Consider the following 17,728-nt stretch of genomic DNA (forward strand, 5'->3'; position numbering starts at 1 on the left):
GAGGATCTCCCAACGGGAATACATGAACACCCATCACTTTGGCAGACGTTGCAGACTTGGAGACACTGCAGAAAGATTTGCAACTTAAAATATGGCCTGTCCCCCTTCCAGTCCTTTTTGGGAAATCCGGGGTTTTTGAGGGGTTCCGCACCATCTTTTTATAGGCTTTTGGCTTCCCAATGTTGTGGGCAGGCAGTGGATCTCATGGATCTTAATTTCTCAATATTATCCTTTGAAATGGCGTCACAACGATTCCCACTATTTAGTAATAGACCATTTTTATTTCTCCAGGCGCGCAGCTTGGTACAGAAATGTCTGTCGGTGGGGGGTGGGGTGGAGGGGAGAATTAATTTAGATGGGTTTATTCGAAATGCAAAATCCAACCCGGCTTCTATAAGTAACATTTATTCATTATTACGTAGAAAGTGGGTGGGGGAAGGGAAAACTACGGGTGTGGCGAGGTGGCTGAAGGACATACCATGCTTAGAGGTGAGGGACCTCTTTGAGGCTACTATGTCACAAAGAAAGATTTTGCCATATAGTAGCTACACAGACATGGCACTTTTAATACTACACAGAGCCTACATTACACCCTGCTTGCAATCTAAGATGTCCCCCTCCAATGTCTATATGTGTTCTAAGTGCAAAGCTCGTAACACCGACCTATATCATCATTTATGGAACTGCCCGCAAATTCTGGGACTATGGAACGAGGTACACAAAGAATTACAGGAAATTTGCAAAGTAAATTTCACGCTTACTCCACAATGGGCCATTTTTAATATCCTAGACGAGACGTCTCACAAATTGCCTAAACACATTAAGGCAACACTTATGATTTGGGCTTCGGCGACTAGGAAGAGCATTTTGCACCAGTGGTTAAGCCCTTTAATCCCTTCACTTCCTTTCATTCGCACTAAAATCCGGTTTATATTCAGAATGGAGTGGTTGGACGCACTGACTAATAGAGAGAAGCAGACGGGGAAATTCTTTTCCACATGGGCTACATTTATTCCATCGCTCCCTCTAGAGACTAGGGAGAAACTGAGAGCACACTTTGAAAATACCCAATGGTATTTACTACAGAGGATTGGTGGTAACTCACCAGTTTCATGAGATGTTTCGTGGGTCATGCGTAAGCAGAGTATGGGGGTTACCATTTTGGATTGGGTAGGGGGGGGGAGGGATTTGTGGTTACTTTATTAATTTACATTGTTATATTTTTGTATACTCATTGGATTGGTATAATTTGTACTGTCTTAGAAAATTTTAATAAACAGATTTTCAAAAAAAAACAAACACCAGAATTACATTCTTTTGGTCGCCACAACATTGCATTAAAGAGCAATAATGGGTGATCGAAAGATCGTATCTACACCAAAATGGTATCAATAAAAATGTCAGCCCTCACCGAGCCCCAGAGCATAAAAAGTGGAGACATTTCGGAGACACTTTTTTTTTTAATATTTAATATTTGGATATTTTTTCTCCACTTAGATGAAAAAGAACCTAGACATATTTGGTATGTATGAACTCAAAATGACCCAGATAATTATAATGGCAGGTCAGATTTAGCACTTATTGAACATGGTTAAAAAAAGCAAAATAAAAAACAATTGTGAAATTGAACTTTTTTTGAATTTTTTTCCCGCTTTCCAGTACACGATATGGCAAAATCAATGTAGTCATTCAAAAGTACAACTCGTCTGGCAAAAAACAAGCCCTCACATGGCCATATTGACAGAAAAATAGAAAAGTAATGGCTCTGGGAAGGGGAGCAAAAAATGGAAACTCAAATGGAAAAATAAAGGTCGCGAAGGGATTGAAGAATAATAGATTTATTGTCAGTGCTTTTAGAAATGTTCGATATATTGTATCCTTGTCAATAATTACCACATGTTCAGGACTATAATACGCACTTTTTTACCCCAAATTTGGGAGGAAAATGGGGGGGTGTCTTATAATCAGAATGCAGATTACTGGGGGGGCGGTGGTAGAGAGAGGTCACAGGAGGCAGGGTCACTGTGGCAGAAGTGGGGTAATGCTGCGGGCCCTGAGCTGGGAGGGGGGGTGTCCCAGTGATGTGCTTCAAAAAAATGTAAGCAGATGCGATACAGTGCAGTCTATTGATCTCTCGGTGGTAGGCTTCAGGAAAATGATCGCTGGAGGCAGCACATGCACTGATTCAGATCTCGGCTCATCATTGAAACCCACTGTCGAGACATCCGCTCCTTGCAGCATTGGGCCACTAATGCCGCTGCCCAGGAGAGTGCTGGACACTCATTGACATAGGTCTGTAGGACGTCCTTCTGCACAGAAGATCTACACAGATCTTAATGAATCTTTTGGACGACACACGAAGGTCTGGTTGCAATACTCATATACCTCGTCATAGTTATAGTTATTATTAAGGTTGAAGGAAGACTGTAAGTCCATCTAGTTCAACCCATAGCCTAACCTAACATGCCCTAACATGTTGATCCAGAGGAAGGCAAAAAAAAACCATGTGGCAAAAAGTAACTCTACCATGGGGAAAAAAATTCCTTCCCGACTCCACATACGGCAATCAGACTAGTTCCCTGGATCAACGCCTTATCAAGGAATCTAGTGTATATACCCTGTAACATTATACTTTTCCAGAAAGGTATCCAGTCCCCTCTTAAATTTAATTAATGAATCACTCATTACAACATCATACGGCAGAGAGTTCCATGGTCTCACTGCTCTTACAGTAAAGAATCTGCGTCTGTTATTATGCTTAAACCTTCTTTCCTCCAGACGTAGAGGATGCCCCCTTGTCCCTGTCTCAGGTCTATGATTAAAAAGATCATCAGAAAGGTCTTTGTACTGTCCCCTCATATATTTATACATTAAAATAAGATCACCCCTTAGTCTTCGTTTTTCCAAACTAAATAGCCCCAAGTGTAATAACCTATCGTGGTATTGCAGACCCCCAGTCCTCTAATAACCTTGGTCGCTCTTCTCTGCACCCGCTCCAGTTCAGCTATGTCTTTCTTATACACCGGAGACCAGAACTGTGCACAGTATTCTAAGTGTGGTCGAACTAGTGACTTGTATAGAGGTAAAATTATGTTCTCCTCATGAGCATCTATGCCTCTTTTAATACATCCCATTATTTTATTTGCCTTTGTAGCAGCTGCCTGACACTGGCCACTGAATATGAGTTTGTCATCCACCCATACACCCAGGTCTTTTTCATTGACGGTTTTGCCCAGAGTTTTAGAATTAAGCACATAGTTATAGATCTTATTCCTTCTACCCAAGTGCATGACCTTACATTTATCCCCATTAAAGCTCATTTGCCATTTATCAGCCCAAGCTTCTAGTTTACATAAATCATCCTGTAATATAAAATTGTCCTCCCCTGTATTGATTACCCTGCAGAGTTTAGTGTCATCTGCAAATATTGAAATTCTACTCTGAATGCCCCCTACAAGGTCATTAATAAATATGTTAAAAAGAAGAGGGCCCAATACTGACCCCTGTGGTACCCCACTACTAACCGTGACCCAGTCCGAGTGTGCTCCATTAATAACCACCCTTTGTTTCCTATCCCTGAGCCAGCTCTCAACACACTTACACATATTTTCCCCTATCCCCATTACTCTCATTTTATGTAACAACCTTTTGTGTGGCACCGTATCAAAAGCTTTGGAAATGTCCATATACACTACGTCCACTGGGTTCCCTTGGTCCAGTCCGGAACTTACCTCTTCATAGAAGCTGATCAAATTAGTCTGACATGAACGGTCCCTAGTAAACCCGTGCTGATACTGGGTCATGAGGTTATTCCTCTTCAGATACTCCAGCATAGCATCCCTTAGAATGCCCTCCAGGATTTTACCCACAGTAGAGGTTAAGCTTACTGGCCTATAATTACCGAGTTCAGTTTTTGCCCCTTTTTTGAATATTGGCACCACATTTGCTATACGCCAGTCCTGTGGTACAGACCCTGTTATTATGGAGTCTTTAAGGATTAAAAATAATGGTCTATCAATGACTGTACTTAGTTCCTGCAGTACTCGGGGGTGTATCCCATCCGGGCCCGGAGATTTGTCAATTTTAGTTATTTTTAGACGCCGCTGTACTTCCTGCTGGGTTAAGCAGGTGACATTTAATGGGGAATTTTTATCACTAGTCATTTTGTCTGCCATGGGATTTTCTTTTGTAAATACTGATGAAAAAAAGTCATTTAGCATATTGGCTTTTTCCTCATCCTCATCCACCATTTCCCCCAGATTATTTTTAAGGGGGCCAACACTGTCATTTTTTAGTTTATTACTATTTATATAGTTAAAGAATATTTTGGGATTATTTTTACTCTCTCTGGCAATGAGTCTCTCTGTCTCAATCTTTGCTGCCTTGATTTGCTTTTTACAGAATTTATTTAATTTTCTGTATTTATTTAATGCCTCCTCACTACCTACTTCCTTTAATTCTCTAAATGCTTTCTTTTTGTCCCTTATTGCGCCCCTTACAGCTCTATTTAGCCATATTGGTTTCCTCCTATTTCTAGTATGTTTATTCCCATACGGTATATACTGTGCACAGGTCCTATCCAGGATGCTAATAAACGTCTCCCATTTTCTTTGTGTATTTTTGTGTCTCAGGATATCGTCCCAGTTAATTGCACCAAGATCCTCTCTCATCCGTTGGAAATTTGCCCTCCTGAAGTTTAGTGTCCTTGTCACCCCCCTACTACCCATCTTATTAAAGGTTACATGAAAACTTATTATTTTGTGATCACTATTCCCCAAGTGACCCCCAACACTTATATTTGATATGCGGTCTGGCCTGTTGGTTAACATTAGGTCTAGCAGTGCCCCCCTCCTTGTTGGGTCCTGAACCAGTTGTGAAAGGTAATTGTCTCTCATAGTTGTCAAAAACCGATTACCTTTACTGGAACTGCAGGTTTCTGTTCCCCAATCTATTTCAGGGTAGTTGAAGTCCCCCATAATAATGACTTCTCCTTGAGTCGCAGCTTCATCTATTTGCTTTATGAGGATATTCTCCATTGCTTCCATTATTTTTGGAGATTTATAACAAACCCCTATCAGTAATTTATTATTTTTTCCCCCTCCCCTTATCTCCACCCACAGGGACTCTACATTTTCATTAAATTCACCTATATTATCACGCAGGATGGGTTTTAAGGACGATTTTACATATAGACACACCCCTCCCCCTCGCTTATCTGTACGGTCATTTCTGAACAGGCTATAGCCCTGCAAGTTAACAGCCCAGTCATGGCTCTCATCCAGCCACGTCTCAGATATTCCCACCATGTCATAATTATGCTCCAACAACATTAGTTCTAATTCATCCATTTTGTTGGCGAGGCTTCTGGCATTAGTATACATGCACTTGATGTTACTCTCTTTACCTCTATTCTTTCTTAAATTACTAACTGTTCTAACCCCACCCCCCATGCCACCGCCACCCCCAACTTCCTTATTTGTGCCCAGGTCTCTATCTGCACTATCTTCCCCTCCTATAAAATAAATACCCTCCCCCCCAATCCCTAGTTTAAACACTCCTCCAACCTTCTAACCATTTTCTCCCCCAGCACAGCTGCCCCTTCCCCATTGAGGTGCAGCCCGTCCCTAGCGTAGAGCCTGTAGCCAACTGAGAAGTCGGCCCAGTTGTGCAGGAACCCAAACCCCTCCTTCCTACACCAATTCTTGAGCCACTTATTAACCTCCCTAATCTCCCGTTGCCTCTCTGGCGTGGCACGTGGTACAGGCAGTATTTCGGAAAATACCACGTTGGAGGTCCTTGCTTTCAGCTTGCAGCCTAATTCCCTGAAATCATCTTTAAGGACCTTCCACCTACCTCTAACTTTGTCATTTGTGCCAATGTGCACCATGACCGCTGGGTCCTCACCAGCCCCTCCCAGTAATCTGTCCACCCGATCAGCGATGTGTCGGACTCGAGCGCCAGGTAGGCAGCACACCGTCCGACGATCCCTGTCTTTGTGACAGATTGCCCTATCTGTTCCCCTAATAATTGAGTCCCCCACTACCAGCACCTGTCTGGCCTGCCCTGCTCTCCTTTTTCCCTCCTTACTGGAGCAGTCACTCCTCCGGCTTTCAGAGGACATGCCTGGCTGCAGCAGTGCTACCCCTGTACTGGCACCCCCCTCATCTGCCAACTTAGCAAACTTATTGGGGTGTGCCAGATCAGGACTAGCCTCCCAGGCACTCTTCCCTCTACCCCGCCTTCTATCTGTCACCCAGCTAACTGCCACACTGTCCTGCAGCTCCATCCTACCATCCCCCTCCTCATCTATCCCATTGAGCGTCTGCTCTGTGAGCAGAAGACTCCTCTCCATATTGTCTATGGATCTCAGTGTTGCCAGCTGCACATTTAGATCCAGTATCTGGGTTTCCAAATGCACAATGTGCTCACGTCTCGCACAGCAGTATGCACCCTCGACCAGCTGGTCAAGGACTGCATACATGTGGCAAGATGTGCACTGGATGGCATTAACAATTGTGGAGCACATTTCCTAATGGGGATTGCACCAGACAGAAACGTTAAATAAAAATAAATACAAAGTATTAATTAACACTTGGAACAGCAATTCCTCCATTGGAAACTCCCTGATTCCAAAGTCACTGAGTCACAAGTCACACTTACCGCCGTCAGAAAAACCTTTGTATCCCTATATAAAAACCTGTTATCCCTATATCAGATTTGGGTAGATAAATTAAACTTCAAAGCTTCTTTATACTGCCAGTTTTGGATCAACATCAGATATGACAGTAAGTTTGTTATGCTTTTTTACCCAGCTTTGCATTATATTCAAAACTATGTTACAGAAGGATATGAATTAAACACGTAATTTATACCTCCATGAATAATATATCCAAAAAGTAAGATTTTGAAAGGCTTTGGATATCTCCTATACACAGTGCTTTTATACACAACTCTATCAATAGAGAAATCAGTTTCTTTAAGGTTCAAGTGTCATGGCCATAAAAGCTCTCAAAGCTGAGTGCTATGAGGATTCTTTATTTGCTGATCATATCTTCTTGTTGACTGGCAGACAGTGAAAATCTTTAGAGTCCTTATCATTTTGGGAAGATTTTCTTCATAAAAAGCACAATTGTGGATTTTTTTCAATCCTCTGAGATTTGAGCAGTATACGTCTTGGAAACTATTAAAAAAAGAAAGCCTTGCAGGAAACCTAGGATAACACTTTCCTTTTAGTGAATTTTTGCCTGATACAATGCTCTATCCTAGCAGTGATGCAAAGTTATCTGTTGTACAGCTCGGAGTGTATTTCTGAGTATGATAAGATGGCTCGGTTGTCAGACATTCTTTATATTACCATTGATATGATAAAAGCAATAATTCTGAATTCTGAATGAGAGTAAATAAATGCTTAATGTTTTTAGACCCTTGATGAAACCTCAGGGTCAAGTGCACTAAATGTAATGTCTGTTCACACTAGACATTTTTGCTGCTTTCTTATGCATTTTATGCTAATTTTCAGCTGCTTTCTACAGTACCAGCAAAGTCTATGAGGTTTCCAAAATCTCATGCACACACCTTGGGTTTTTTTTGTCATCAGTATTTTGTGCTTTCCATGTTTTTTTGGACATAGAGCATATCACTTTTTTCTGTGTTTTTTCAGTATTTTTTACCCATTGACTTGAATGGGTGGTGAAAAAATGCTGAAAAACTGCATAAAAACGCAGGTTTTGTTTTGTTGCGTTTTTTGTGTGCCAAAACCTGATTTTATAGAATAGGATTTATCTTTTAACACTAAACTTTATCAGCATGCACAAGAGACAAATCTAGCATGCCTAAACTGCCAAAAAAACACCAAAAACACTGCAAAAAATGCAAGAAAAATCAAGGAAAACATGATTTTTTTCTACAGCTTCTTTCCTGCCAAGGGATCAGGTTTTGCTGCAGAAAAAAATGCTCAAATAACGCCTAATGTGAACTTACCTTTATGATTCTTCTGAGAATGTTGAAAATGTTTAGAGACAGAGGTTTTACTAAGGCCGGTGTCAAACTTAACTTTATTAAAAATCAGTCCAATTCTCTCGGCCGAGAGTCGCAAGAGTGTTCTCTGTATGGTCATCCGTAGTGATGAGCGAACGTGCTCGCCACTACTCGTTACACACCCGGCGTACTTGGCGAGCAGTGAGCATTTCTGGTATTATTCGGCGGTAACTGCAGTCTCCACCCAGCAGTTTTGGGGAACTTTAGAGACCCAATCACAGTGCAGGGATTGTCTGCCAGGCCATGAAACACCGCAGCCATCTTTGTTGTGGTCGTGCAGTGATTGGCTGGGCCATACGGCATCATCCCATGTATAAGAGACCTGGCGCCGCCCTGCTCACTACATTCTGCTCCAGACTTAGCTAGTGTAGGGAGAGCTGCTGCCGAGATGGGTCAGAATCGTGGTTTTAGGGCTCATTTCCATTTGCGAGGAAAACGGACGAGTGCAATCCGATAAAAAATCGGATTGCACTCGGACCAATGTTATTCAATAGGTGTCTTTTCATTTGCGATTTTTTTCTCAGCCGAAATTGGACTGAGAAAAAAATCGCAGCATGCTGCGTATTGCTGCGATTCTCAGATGAGACTCGCCAATGTAATTCAATGTGTGCGAGAAAAAAATCACACAGCACTCGCACCATGCGAGTTCTGTCCGATTTTTACGCACCGGTGTCCTATGAAAAGCCGGTAATTCAGCGCGGTGTATAGTAAAATCACACTGACAGGTTAGAATAGAGTAGATATATACACATAGAATAGGTACATATACATATATATGTCAGTGAGACACCTATATATATATATATATATATATATTTAATGCAGCACTGGATAGCAGAAAAGCCGGTAATTCAATTGCCGGCTTTTTGCTATCTCCTTCACAAACCCAACAGGATATGAGACATGGTTTACATACAGTAAACCATCTCATATCCCTTTGTTTTTTTGCATATTCCACACTACTAATGTTAGTACTGTGTATGTGCAAAATTTGGGAGCTCTAGCTGGTAAAATAAAGGGTTAAATTGCGGAAAAAATTGGCATGGGCTCCCGCGCAATTTTCTCCACCAGAGTGGTAAAGCCAGTGACTGAGGGCAGATATTAATAGCCTAGGGAGGTACCATGATTATTGCCCCCCCTGGCTACAAATATCTGCCCCCAGCCACCCCAGAAAAGGCACATCTGGAAGATGCGCCTATTCTGGCACTTGGCCACTCTCTTCCCACTCCCGTGTAGCGGTGGGATATGGGGTAATGAAGGGTTAATGTCACCTTGCTATTGTAAGGTGACATTAAGCCAGGTTAATAATGGAGAGGTGTCAATTATGACACCTATGCATTATTAATCCAATAGTACGAAATGGTTAATAAAACACACACACACATTATTACAAAGTATTTTAATGAAATAAAGACACAGGGTGTTTTAATATTTTATTATACTCTTAATCCACCTGAAGACCCTCGTTCTGTAAAAAAGGAAAAATAAAAAATCAACAATATCCCATACCTTCCGTCGTTCAGTCACGTCCCACGATGTAAGTCCATCTGAAGGGGTTAAATCATTTTACACCCAGGAGCTCTGCTAATGCAGCTGTGCTCCTGTCTGTAAAATTTGGTGAATGAATGGAATGCAGGAGAATGTCCTGTAGTTACCTTGAGTCGCGTTGATGCACCCTCTGCTGGATGTCCTCATATGAACTCGAGCGTGGGAACTTTTCCCAAGCTCCTAGGTGTAAAATGATTTAACCCCTTCGGTTTCTCTCTGGCGGAGAAAATTGCATGGGAGCCCACGCCAATTTTTTCCGTGATTTAACCCTTTAATTTAATAGCTAGGGCCCCCAAATTTGACACACAGACACTTCTTACATTAGTGAAGAGGAATATGTAATAAAAGAAGGGATATGAGATGGTTTACTGTATGTAAACCATGTCTCATATCCTGTTGGGTTTGTGAAGGAGATAGCAAAAGCCGGCAATTGAATTAGCGGCTTTTATGCTATCTAGCGTTGCATTAAATATAAATATATATATATAGGTGTCTCACTGACACATATATATGTATATATACCTATTCTATGTGCATATATCTACTTTATTCTAACCTGTCAGTGTGATTTTACTGTACACCGCTCTGAATTGCTGGCTTTTCAAAGGACACCGGTGCGTAAAAATCGGACAGCAATACGGATGTCATACGGATGTTGCAATAAAAAATCGCATGACACTCGCATGACAATCGCATGATTTACCTCCGTTTTTTCGGTCCGTAAATCGGACTGTTTTTCCTCTCGCAAGTGGAAATGAGCCCTTAGAGTTAGTGTAGGTCTGCAACTCTTACATCCACAACTCCTCAGAAACCAAAAGTCCCTTTTAGGGCTAATTCGTGGGTCCCAATATTGCAGCGTTAGGCAGGCAAGGCACAGCATATACACATCAGTGCAAGGCCTGCAGGCACTGTATGTGCGTCCATTGGTCCCACTGCATCCTTCCCAAAGCTCCATAACTGTCTGCTGCTGCAGGTTACTTACTGTCTATATACCTTTTTTTTTTTCCAAAAATTCCCACCCCCCAAAAAAAATTTACAGTCTGTTCTGTCAGACTGAGGCCTGTTGAAAAGTTATAGTTTGTCAGAAGACCTCATATATCTGCGTTCTCCAAGTTTCGTCATTGGAGGCCGGTGTACTTATTTTTTGGCTGTGTGATACTCAAATTCTATACAGCACTATTTCGCATAAAAAAAATTCAAAGGCCACAGATTTGCCAGTGTGGTATTTCTGTGAGAGCCCTCATATATCTCTGTGCTCCAAGTTTGGACATTGTAGGCCGGTGTACTTATTTTTTGGCTGTGTGATACTCAAAATCTATACAGCACTATTTCGCATAAATTAACTTTAAAAAAACAAAAACAAAAGTTGAATACAGTCTGTTAGGTCAGGCTGAGGCCTGCCTGGTGTTTGGTTTTGAAAAATCGTAGATTTGCAGGCATACTGATCACATATTATTTTGCGACTAATAAAGACATTTTGGTTGAGCATTTGAAATAATGCAGTAGTCCATTTAAAATGGTTAAGGCAAAGGGCAAGGGATGGGGAAGTGGACATGATGCTGATGGTGCATCCAAAGGACAAGGCCGTGGGCAAGGTGAAAGTGGGCAACAACAAAGACCCACATCTTCTCGCTCGACCTTCCTGTCCCAGTTTCTAGGTGATCGCAGCACACCACTATTGAAGCTAGAGCTGTGTGAAAGGGTTGTTTGTGGGATAGTGGATAATGCTTCCAGTCACTTAGCCACCACCACCACCACCTTGTCTTCCACACAGTCAAGTCTGACTAGCAGTGTGTATGGCCAGGATATTCCTCACTCTGATCCTCCTTCCTCCCACCATGCCGAGTGCCCTGAGACAACTGATCCCACACTTGGACACTCCAAAGAGCTGTTGTAACAAATGGAAACGGAGGCACAGATGTAGAAGTTCACATTCGTATTTATTAAGGTTTGATGTGGAACCACTAGACCACGGTCTGGGGGGCTCCGAAGGGGGCGTTACTGCACTAGCCCCAGACACCCGTAGTAAGTCCCCTCGAACAGTGACAGAATGGAATGCCTGGAGCATTAGGCCTGTCTGCCGCTCCTTGGTGTTCTCCACTGAACAGAGCTGAGCTTCAATCTTCAGGCTCTCATTAAGTAGTTGTTTATCTAACACTGCAGTTGGCCTACTAGTGTGGTTGGGGCCTACTAACGGTGTCTGCCGCTCCAAGGTGTTCTCCAGGTTTACTTGCCTGAGCTTCAATCTTCAGGCTCTCATTAAGTTGTTGTTGTTAATATAACACTGCAGTTGGCCTACTAGTGTGGTTGGGGCCTACTAACGGTGTCTGCCGCTCCTTGGTGTTCTCCACTGAACAGAGCTGAGCTTCAATCTTCAGGCTCTCATTAAGTTGTTGTTTATATAACACTGCAGTTGGCCTACTATTTTGGTTGGGCCTAGTAACGGTGTCTGCCGCACCTTGGTGTTGTCCTGTGTTATTTTCCAGAGCTTCAATCTTCAGGCTTTCGGACTATATTTGTAATATTAAACTGTATTGGGCCTACTAGTGTAGTTGGTCCCTTAAAACGGTGTCTGCCGCCTCTGGGTTTTCTCCTGTTTTGTTTTCCCGAGCTTCAATGTTCAGGCTTTTGGCCTATATTTTAAATATTAAACTGCATTTGGCCTACTACTTTGGTTGGGCCTAGTAACGGTGTCTGCCGCACCTTGGTGTTGTCCTGTGTTATTTTCCTGAGCTTCAATCTTCAGGCTTTCGGCCTTTATTTGTAATATTAAACTGCATTGGGCCTACTAGTGTGGTTGGGCCCTTAAAAGGGTGTCTGCCGCTCCTGGGTTTTCTCCTGTTTTGTTTTCCTGAGCTTCAATGTTCAGGCTTTCGGCCTACATTTTAAATATTAAACTGCATTTGGCCTACTACTTTGGTTGGGCCTAGTAACGGTGTCTGCCGCACCTTGGTGTTGTCCTGTGTTATTTTCCTGAGCTTCAATCTTCAGGCTTTCGGCCTATATTTGTAATATTAAACGGCAATGGGCCTACTAGTGTGGTTGGGCCCTTAAAACGGTGTCTTCCGCTCCTGGGTTTTCTCCTGTTTTGTTTTCCCGAGCTTCAATGTTCAGGCTTTCGGCCTATATTTTAAATATTAAACTGCATTTGGCCTACTACTTTGGTTGGGCCTAGTAACGGTGTCTGCCGCACCTTGGTGTTGTCCTGTGTTATTTTCCTGAGCTTCAATCTTCAGGCTTTCGGCCTATATTTGTAATATTAAACTGCATTGGGCCTACTAGTGTGGTTGGGCCCTTAAAACGGTGTCTGCCGCTCCTGGGTTTTCTACTCCACTGAACAAAGCAATGCCGCCTGGTTAGTCCTGTTACCAATTTTGAACTGCATTTAGCCCACTTTATTATTTGGGCCTATATCTGTGTTTCATCCTCATCCTGCCCATTGCCCAGCCAGTGCTAGATGAGTCTTGTGGTACATTGACCCAGACCACTACATTCCCCTTGCATGCTACACAGCCACAATCTTACCCTGCTGAAAGTCAGGTTCCCCTTCCTGCATACTATACCACCTTACACAGGGACAAAGAGGACGTGGCAGATGAAAGTGCAGGTTCCTTCATCAGGTGGGGGGGCATACTCGTTGGCGACGTCACAGGCACAGGGCCCCTCAGAGTATGCAAAAGTGTGGCTGCCGGTGGGAGGCGCCCCCGCTGTGCAAACACACTGCCGTACTTTGAGGGGCCCTGTGCCAATGCCAATGCCAACGAGTGGGCCCCCCCCCTGCTTGCTCAGGATCACAGCACTTGCAAACTTGAAATACTTACCTCTCACTGCTCCACTGCCGTGACGTAGTCCACGTTTCCTGGGCCCACTAAAAACTTGAACCAGCCCTACCCCCCACAACTTTGGCCAAATGACCTCCAATTTCCAATGCCTAACTATTATTATAAAGTAAATTAAGATTGACAAGCTTCAGTAACAAGAATGGATGTTTTTACCATTACAATGGGCACTGTAGGTGTTTTCCTGGCCTCCACTCACTGCCGACTATGCTTCCCCATTGACTTGCATTGGGTTTCGTGCTTCGGTCGATCCCCGACTTTTGGCGATAATCGGACGATTACACTCGACTCGACTTTTGACAAAGTCGGGTTTCGCGAAACCCGACTCGATCCTAAAAAAATGAAAGTCGCTCAACCCTAGTCAGGATCTCTAGTCTCTGCAGATATCGGCAGGGTCAGTTGCAGTTTTTAGGGTGTAACCTATTTAACTGAGTGATTTGCTTCTGTATCATAACAAATATGTTCCAGGCATGTAATAATACTTTGGTTATAGGTACGTGTGGCTTATAAATATCTCCAGTACCTGAGCCCCTAAAATTGTCTCTCAAGAAGCAAATATTAACAAAGTTTGACAAATGGTAGGAAAAAATTGAATCAATTGTTTAAGAAATTCATCAGAATATAGAACACCTTTTAGGCTACGTGTAGACACGTTGAATTAGTTTGCAGCAAATTCATTTTGAATTTCCCAGCTAAATCGCTAAAATTCTGGTGAATTAAATTTAGACTTTGCTGCAAATATTGTTCTGGAATTGCCACCGGCTACACCCTGTGCGATGCAGACACTGCAATGAAATCTGCAGTAAAAAATTTAAATGCCCGTCTTTAGTAAAGTTTATTGTTTAACCCGTTTACCCCCAAGGGTGGTTTGCACGTTAATGACCGGGCCAATTTTTACAATTCTGACTACTGTCCCTTTATGAGGTTATAACTCTGGAACGCTTCAACGGATCCTGATGATTCTGACACTGTTTTCTTGTGACATATTGTACTTCATGATAGGGGTAAAATTTCTTTGATATTACCTGCGTTTATTTGTGAAAAAAATGGAAATTTGGCGAAAATTTCACAATTTTCCAACTTTGAATTTTTATACAATTAAATCACAGAGATATGTCACACAAAATACTTAATAAGTAACATTTCCCACATGTCTACTTTACATCAGCACAATTTTGGAACCAAAATTGTTTTTTGTTAGGGAGTTACAAGGGTTAAAAGTTGACCAGCAATTTCTCATTTTTACAACACCATTTTTTTTTAGGGACCACATCTCAGTTTAAGTCATTTTGAGGGGTCTATATGATGGAAAATACCCAAGTGTGACACTATTCTAAAAACTGCACCCCTCAAGGTGCTCAAAACCACATTAAAGAAGTTTATTAACCCTTAGGAGGGTTTCACAGGAATTTTTGAAATGTTTAAATAAAAATGAACATTTAACTTTTTTACACAAAAAATTTACTTCAGCTCCAATTTGTTTTATTTTACCAAGGGTAACAGGAGAAAATGGACCGCAAAAGTTGTTGTACAATTTGTCCTGAGTACGCTGATACCCAATATTTGGGGGTAAACCACTGTTTAGGTGCATGGCAGAGCTCGGAAGCGAAGGAGCGCCATGTGACTTATCAATGCAAAATTGACTGGAATTCAGATGGGACACCATGTTGCGTTTGTAGAGCCCCTGATGTGCCTAAACATTGAAACCCCCCACAAGTGACACCATTTTGGAAAGTAGACCCCCTAAGGAACTTATCTAGATGTGTGGTGAGCACTTTCACCTATTAAGTGATTCACAGAAGTTTATAATGCAGAGCCGTAAAAATAAAAAATCATATTTTATCACAAAAATGATTTTTTCGCCCTCAATTTTTTATTTTCCCAAGGGTAAGAGAAGAAATTGGACTCCAAAAGTTGTTGTACAATTTGTCGTGAGTACGATGATATCCGATATGTGGGGGTAAACCACTGTTTGGGCGCAAGGGAGAGCTCGGAAGGGAAGGAGCGCCGTTTGACTTTTCAATGCAAAATTGACTAGAATTGAGATGGGACGCCATGTTGTGTTTGGAGAGCCCCTGATGTGCCTAAACATTGAAACCCCCCACAAGTGACACCATTTTGGAAAGTAGACCCCCTAAGGAACTTATCTAGATGTGTGGTGAGCACTTTGACCCACCAAGTGCTTCACAGGAGTTTATAATGCAGAGCCGTAAAAATAAAAAATTATATTTTTTCACAAAAATGATTTTTTTCACCCCTAATTTTTTATTTTCCCAAGGGTAAGAAAAGAAATTGAGTAATTCAGATAGGATGCCATGTTGCGTTTGTAGAGCCCCTGATGTGCCTAAACATTGAAACCCCCCACAAGTGACACCATTTTGGAAAATAGACCCCCTAAGGAACTCATCTAGATGTGTTGTGAGAGCTTTGAACCCCCAAGTGTTTCACTACAGTTTATAATGCAGAGCCGTGAAAATAAAAATTCTCTTTTTCCCGACAAAAATTATTTTTTAGCCCCCAGTTTTGTATTTTCCCAAGGGTAACAGGAGAAATTGGACCCCAAAAGTTGTTGTCCAAATTGTCCTGAGTACGCTGATACCACATATGTGGGGGGAACCACCGTTTGGGCGCATGGGAGAGCTCGGAAGGGAAGGAGCGCCATTTGGAATGCAGACTTAGATGGAATGGTCTGCAGGCGTCACGTTGCATTTGCAGAGCCCGTAATGTACCTAAACCATAGAAAACCCCCACAAGTGACCCCATATTGGAAAGTAGACCCTCCAACGAACTTTTTATACATATTAGTCCATATAAATTTTAAGAGAACACATTAAAAAATCTGATATAACCAAAGGCCCCCCAAGATATTATACAGGCCACAGAATGTTTACTTCAAACATATAAAGTTTATTTATCATCCATGAATAAAATTATTTCATTTCTTTAACATCCATAATTACATAATGTGCAAGTACCTCCAATCCAAAATAACTGGTCATATATGCTTAATGACTAATCCTAACCTACTGACAACCAGTTCTATATATTACATAGCTTATTTCATGTCAGATAATTTTATAAAAATTGATGAGCAGGATCCAAATATATTTTTAAGGTAAATAATCCACTTCAGTTTTCAATTTCTAAAATGCCACCATAGGTACCAATGTACATGGGTTTGTAAACAACTAGCTATATAATACCTATGTGCAATTAATATGTGCATATATTGACAAAGTGAACTAGTAAATACAATATAATTATGACAATTTTGCTAGTTTACAATTAATTTGTCTCCCAAGTTTAAAAATAAGACCTACATAATTAGAATGTGCACCCTTAGAAAAAGAGGTAGTGAATATATATGACTATCTGAGCATATTTACCTGACCAAGCACATATGAGACCAGGAACCCCTACGCGCGTTTCGATATGTTCTTCTTCCGCCCCCAATTTTTTATTTTCCCAAGGGTAAGAAAAGAAATTGGACCACAAAAGTTGTTGTCCAATTTGTCCTGAGTACGCTGATACCTCATATGTGGGGGTAAATTACTGTTTGGGCGCATGGCAGAGCTCGGAAGGGAAGGAGCGCCATTTGACTTTCCAATGCAAAATTGACTGGAATTGAGATGGGACGCCATGTTGCGTTTGGAGAGCCACTGATGTGCCTAAACATTGAAACCCCCCACAAGTGAAACCATTTTGGAAAATAGACCCCCTAAGGAACTCATCTAGATGTGTTGTGAGAGCTTTGAACCCACAAGTGTTTCACTACAGTTTATAATGCAGAGCCGTGAAAATAAAAATTATTTTTTTTCCCGACAAAAATTATTTTTTAGCCCCCAGTTTTGTATTTTCCCAAGGGTAACAGGAGAAATTGGACCCAAAAAGTTGTTTTCCAATTTGTCCTGAGAACGCTGATACCCCATATGTGGGGGGAACCACTGTTTGGGAGCATGGGAGAGCTTGGAAGGGAAGGAGTGCCATTTGGAATGCAGACTTAGATGGAATGGTTTGCAGGCGTCACGTTGCATTTGCAGAGCCCCTAATGTACCTAAACCATAGAAAACCCCCACAAGTGACCCCATATTGGAAACTAGACCCCCCAAGGAACTTATCTAGATGTGTTGTGAGAACTTTGAACCCCCAAGTGTTTCACTACAGTTTATAACGCAGAGCCGTGAAAATAAAAAATCCTTTTTTTCCACAAAAATTATTTTTTAGGCCCCAGTTTTGTATTTTTCCAAGGGAAACAGTGTAAATTGAATCCCAAAAGTTGTTGTCCAATTTGTCCTGAGTATGCT

Source organism: Ranitomeya variabilis, chromosome 1 (genome assembly GCF_051348905.1).
Source record: "Ranitomeya variabilis isolate aRanVar5 chromosome 1, aRanVar5.hap1, whole genome shotgun sequence".
Lineage (NCBI taxonomy): Eukaryota > Metazoa > Chordata > Amphibia > Anura > Dendrobatidae > Ranitomeya > Ranitomeya variabilis.